Here is a 6300-nt window from a genome sequence, read left to right as displayed (position 1 = left end):
CCTGCTGCCTGCATTGTCTGAACAGTATCCTCCTGAGAATGATGCTTTGGAGGTTCCAAGTGAGAATTCAGAAGCGTGACAGCGTCAGTGTATTTCACAGCAGGGCCAAGAGTGTGAAAGAGAGCACAGCCCCTCTGTACCTAAACAGTGTAGGAGCATTGCTTTTTGGGGGAGCGTCTGACACATTTTTCAGGTCGGGTGCAGCCAAAAACATTTCAAAAGACTCCAGCCAGTGAGTTCAGGGCACTGGAGGCTCGCCAGACAAAGCAAGGAATGGAGGAGGCAGGGAGAGAGAGCCTTATCCTTGTCTTCAATATTATGTTGCAGAAAGGCAGAGACTTTAGCAGACACTTTTGGCAGAACTTTATTCCTTTATTATACATGTCACAGAACTGAGACAAAATGGTGGTGAGTCGTCAAGACTCACTAATGCCATTACATAATCTCCAAAGCATTCATACAACAACGTCGTAGCTAATAACTAAACAATGTGTCTTGACATAACAGCTTGGATTCCAATGATGCTCTTCCTGCATTCTTCATCCTGGAGGATATGTGCTCCAGGAGGTTGTATCCGGGTCACCCTGGTAACAAGGAAAAAAAAATCATGTTCCTATAGAGAGAAGTGGGGACTTGGAGCCACCGGCCTTCAACTGGGAGATGTCTCATGATGGAGGGCATTTGACCCAAAGAAAGCCTGCTAGTCCCACACCCCTCCAGCCCTTGGCTGACACTCTGCCTATTGGTGACCGATAAGGGAGGGGAGAGAAGTAGTGGCAGGCCCTCTTAAAGGGGAACTGAAGTGTCAATGTGAATTTCATCTCAGTAATAAAATCAATGCACCGACATTCTACAATAAAAAAATCAAATTTCAAATAAAGCACATCGTGAAGTTTGTGAAACTAGTCGCCACGTCGTCACAAACTCGCATTCGAGTTCCCACAAAGTGCGACGTGATGCGATGTATTCACAAGCCTGCTTGTTTACAATGTCATAAGGTCACACACGTCACTGGATGTTTTGTTGCCTCGTTCTGAATCGCTGTGCATACCAGGAAATTTAGTCTGTTTTGTGATAGAAATGGGAGGTTTTACAAGTTACTGTTTGCATATTACTTTTATTGTTGTTTGAAATGCAGTCATCAATTCTGATTCTTTCTAACCCCCAAAATATAAACACAGCGTTGCAGTTCCCTTTTAAGAAGGAGCTGCAGTTACAGCAGACCTGATACTATAGGCCCAAATGAAATTAGGAACAGGTAAAGATTTATTCCATGCTGGAAGGAAAAGAAAAGAAACAACATTTCAGCTTGTGGAGCCTTCTTCAGGTGTGAGGGAGACAGGGGAACTAGCAGGTAAATAAGGACCAAAAGACAGAGCAGTTAAGAAGGGACACAGCAAGGAGCAAATGGGCAAGGATCAGGTGACAATGAGTGGCCACACTCAGGGAGAACAGGAAAAGAGATGTGAAAAGCCAAAATCAGCAAATGAGTAATTAAATTACTAATTTACTAGCAAAATAACAACATTAGGGGTGATTGATGTAATTATGGGTAAAGGGATTAGAACTTCACATTCTCACATGGATGGAATTAGGCTTTGGCATTTAAAGGATGTGCATGGTGCTAGTAGTGGATGACCTTCCAATAGAGTCTACTGGGCTTCACGTTTGGCCTGTGTGTTTCTGTGTGTTTCTGTGTGTTTCTGTGTGTGCCGACCCTTGGGACGTCCCTGCTTGAGGACAGGGTCTGTCACCATCATTAACTACAGTCTGGTCTTAAAATAAGTGGAAGAGAATGTGGCATAATTGAAAAAGTCCCAGGAAGTAAAAGTAAACTATGCTCCTATCTTGTGCTATTTCCTTCTCCTGAGCAGTAGTGCTCACCACACATTTAAAAACTCTACATAGTACCATGATCTACTTAAGTAGGCCTAGAAGTGGTGTGGTACTGTACATTCTGAGATTATATTGTAGTGTAACGCAACGGGGGCTCAGGCGGGCGCCCTTGCCGCATCTGGTCAGCCCCATCCTGACTGGAGGCTCGAACCCGGGACTTCCGCGTCTCTCTGCAGCGACCTAGCCCCGTGAGCTAGAGAGAGATCTCTCTCTAGCTCACGGGGCTAGGTCGCTGCAGAGAGACGCGGAAGTCCCGGGTTCGAGCCACCTATACTTTGGGCCGACCAGATGCGGCAAGGGCGCCCGCCTGAGCCCCCGTTGCGTTACAGTAGTATATCAATATAATGTACTGGGTTACATTTGTTAAATAAGGCTATCATTGTCTACTGCACAATATGTATTGTATACCCACTTACTTTTTCATAAATATTTCCTTTACTGTATGTAAATATTTCCTTTACTTGTACTGTATGTACAAATGTGTTTTGAAACATAATATCATTGATAATGACACCACTACAGACTTCACTATATGTCTAAGCTCCATAGTAAAAGCAGAATTCCTGCTGCATTGTGGGTGTTCTGGTGAGGGTAATAGATGTTAAATGTTTGCTTATAGCCAGCTAGATACAGTACAATAGCTTCTAAATGCAAATAGACCCACCTGTTTTTTTTTTATTATTAGCCTGTGGAATACTCATTCTGTGTTATAGATACAATACAGGTTCTAGTTGTATTTTCAGGTGCAGTGTGGACTTCAGTCTCAACCAGCTAGTAAAGTTGAGCTTATCTGATGTGACTTGACTTGATATAGGAACAAGTAATAGGAGCCAGAGTCTCTTTCTGTTCCCTGCTCCCGCCTCTCACTCCTCCTCCCTCCCAACCTTTGTTCTCCCGCTACTTTACCTTTGCCTACTGCCCTGTCTCTCGCACACCTGAAGAAGGCTCCACGGCCGAAACGTTGTGTTCTCTTTCTTCTTTTTCAGCATGGAATAAACCTATTACTTGTTCCTTTGCAGCCTACGCATGCTGACGCAGCTACCCACCTTGACTTGATATAACCTTGAGCATGCTAAAATGAGGTTTATTATGTACGAAGCAGCTATAAACATTTGGTCCTAAGAAAAGAATGCATGAAGAGAAAAGGTATAAACATCAATGTCTTTGGAGATGGAAATAAAATATGAGTGATAATATGCTTATAGGAACACATAAGGCAGGGGACTACTTTTTCTTCTTCCTAAACAAACTCTCTTTGAATAAACAAATCTGTTTTTTTTTCCCTGGGGGAAGGGTGAGGCTGGAGAAAAGAGGGGTGAATAATATTGTGTAGCATTAACATGAGGAAAATAGTTTTCCACATGCAGGAATTGAATTACCACTCAATGAGCACACAGTTATATTCCACAAATATTATGTTGATCATGAAATTAGAAAATAAAAATAGACCTCACGTGGAAAAAATCTTTTCTGAATGGCTAAAGAGAACACCTCAGGTCTGGAATTGAACGCAGGGCCCCAGCACTGCAAGGCAGCTTTGCTAACTACTGTATCACCATGCTGCCCAGTTAGAAATGTATTTACAGTAAATTATCGGACGTGCTATGGAAAACTGTGTGAAAAATGTCTGTTATATATCGGTACATTACTCCATTTTTTGATTCTGCAGTTTTTGGATTGGTGGGATATTTCATGTCATTTCACATGTAAAGCACTGAAAACATTTATTTGTAGAATGTTTGACTATAAATGTCTGGCAGTAACATACTGTATCGTGCCAGCCACAAGCCTTTGCATGATAATAAACCATTATTTTTCAAGCTTACAAAATTATCTTACAGCATAGCATGTCCTAATGATGAAGAGGCATGCTGCCTGTCCCTCCTATTAACTGAGGCCTGTGCTGAATTTCTTCTTGTAAGACAAATGGAGATCATTGCACATAGTTTTCTGGGACACATGACTTTTGCTTTGTTTTTTGTCATATTGACATCGGGCCTGGTTGCTCGGGTAATGATTTCCTAGTACTTCTTTCACAACAGGTTGCTGGTCTGTCATTCACACTAGCAGGAACACTGTAACTGCCTGGCATTTCTCTGGGAAATGAGAAACATGATGCCGCTCCTCTAAAATAACTTCGTAAAGGTTTTTTCGCCTTTCCGGGTGTACTGTCGATTTTCAAGATTTCAAAACCTGCAGCAAACCTGCTCCTGTTGGTGCGTCCTCTACCTCCATTATGCTACTGTACATAAACACTCCCTAAATTCAGTTGAAGAATCTCTGCCACATAAGTAGCACCTGAATAAATAATTGGACACTGAGCAAACAGAACAGGTGTGACAAACACATTTAACTGCTGTAAGCAGGAGAGAACGATAAGAACACAGAGCCCATCTACTGTAGCTCGTTTGATTCTGAAATGATCTGTATCTCAGTTATATTACCATAGATACCACATAGTAATACTTGAAGCAGCAGGTGAATTGTAAATGCAATCAATCCACAGTCCCCACCTTTTTAAAAAAACGTTTCTGCTGTTTCCTGCCACATCACCGTTCCTCACTTTTCTTTGCAGTCATGAAATCGCCACGTCTTACAGGGTTGTGTTTGTATGCAAAGCATTCTTTCGCACCCGCCTTACATCCCAAGTTCCTCGTACTGCCGGATGCTGGAGTCACAGCCCTCACTTTTTCTGAAGTACAGTACATTGTACAACCAGCGTTTGTGTCAAGGCGAGGACCAGGTGTTTTCCCATTTAGTCGTTCTGTGAGTCACTGTGGAACGCCTCTGAGAAAGGGGAAGATCTCTGCGTGATGAACGATTGAAGAGCTGTTATTTTTAGAAAACAGCCTGGTAACAATTGCTCTACAAGCTCGTGGGAAAATCATCTTCTTCTCTCACTTAAACCAATGCAATAGTGTGTTAGACGACGTTTTTCAGTTAGCTGAGCCAATACACAGCCACGTTTCATTCTAATTGCGACTATTTACACTTTAGCAAGTAAATAAGACACCACCTTGTTATTTAATCAATATTACTATAGCCAAGTGACCAGATGAAGGAATATGGAACTAAAACTTCACTGCGACTTACAGGTTAGATAACTGTATACAGTACTTATCAGAAGATTTGAAATAAACCGGAGGGAAAAAAGGTACTTTTAACACCCATTAAAATTACTCTTAAATGTGGAGCATTGTATTTTCTTCCCGTCATATCAGTATGAGAACAACTCTGTCCACACTTGTCTCCTTAGCTAGTTTTCATGCAGAGCTAAATACAGTGATCTGTACTTCTGTGTTCTGTTTACTCAAATCCATTAACACCAAGAAAGTGAAAAAGAAGTGCAAGGAAAACAATTTTTATTTTACGAGATGTTTAAGTTGATTTATCAGGTAGCGACAAACTTTCAACCACAACTTTAACCACATTACTTTCTCTTTGATTCTGAAATCTTGGCAGGCCATTGAAAAGGTTCTTTTGCTCTGGCTCGAATTGCGTCTTGTTCATGTAAGCAATTTCACTGAACGGCTTCATTTCTATGCGGCTCTTATGATTTATATGCCATATTCGCCGGGGATATAAGTCATATAAGTGATTGATGCTTTTAATGCAACTGTTTCTATGCAAAGGAAATAATTTGTCAGATAAGAGTAATTGAAAAGAGGTATTACATTTGTCATTGCGGAAAGCTTTGGCGTCAGAATAGGAAATAAAGCTTTAATAATCTACTACTGCCTCCTTGTGGAAACAGTTTGTAAAGTTGCTTTTTCGTTTTAACAGTACATGCAGTATGTATAAGAAATACTGTGTTATTGATATGAAACGTACATTTGCTAATAATTAAAACATCGAATAAGTTCAAAATTCAATAATGCATCTCCATTGCCCCTTTCTTTGTTAATTCTGTGTTCAAGAATGTGGATCATATGTGACTAGTCTCTTGCAGCATTTTTATAAACTGGAGATCAGAAACTACTGAATCTACTGTACATTTGAAACTAGAACAAATACCATGTAGAGCGAATATAAGACCTACAGTATATATAAGGAAAAGAAATACAATTGACATTGTAAATATTACAATTTAATTTAATTTACTATACTGTACTTTGTGTATGAACTGAGTGTATGACATTCAGTAAGATATGCTTTTAAAACTGTTCCATAGAGTTAGAGGATAAGAACATAAGAAAGTCTACAAGCAAAAGGAGCCCAGTTGGTAGTTAGTAGCTAATGGACCCCAGGATCTCATCCAGATGTTTCTTGAAAGAAGCCAGTGTTTCAGCTGCCACAATGTTGACTGCTGCACACTCCCACAAACCTGGATCTGGTCCCTCTGTAGTGTTCTCTGTTCAAGACTAAAAAGGTTCAGTTCCTTCACCTGTGTAGAGAGCATTTCTA

At 40.8% G+C, this 6300-nt stretch overlaps 1 long non-coding RNA gene across 1 annotated transcript in view; it reads right to left on the bottom strand.

Moving 5' to 3' along the window:
- Positions 1 to 351: 351 nt before the first annotated feature.
- LOC148651439 (uncharacterized) overlaps positions 352 to 6300 on the bottom strand; it is a 34836-nt gene continuing 28887 nt past the window's right edge. Inside the window, exon 3 of the long non-coding RNA XR_015925754.1 lies at positions 352 to 584. This is a non-coding gene — a long non-coding RNA (uncharacterized LOC148651439). The remainder of the gene's footprint in view (positions 585 to 6300) is intronic.

The sequence above is a fragment of the Lepisosteus platostomus genome, chromosome 12 (genome assembly GCF_059453375.1).
Source record: "Lepisosteus platostomus isolate fLepPlt1 chromosome 12, fLepPlt1.hap1, whole genome shotgun sequence".
In the NCBI taxonomy this organism is placed as follows: domain Eukaryota; kingdom Metazoa; phylum Chordata; class Actinopteri; order Semionotiformes; family Lepisosteidae; genus Lepisosteus; species Lepisosteus platostomus.
Note: the sequence above shows the minus strand (reverse complement) of the source record. Positions and strands in the feature narration are given on the sequence as shown.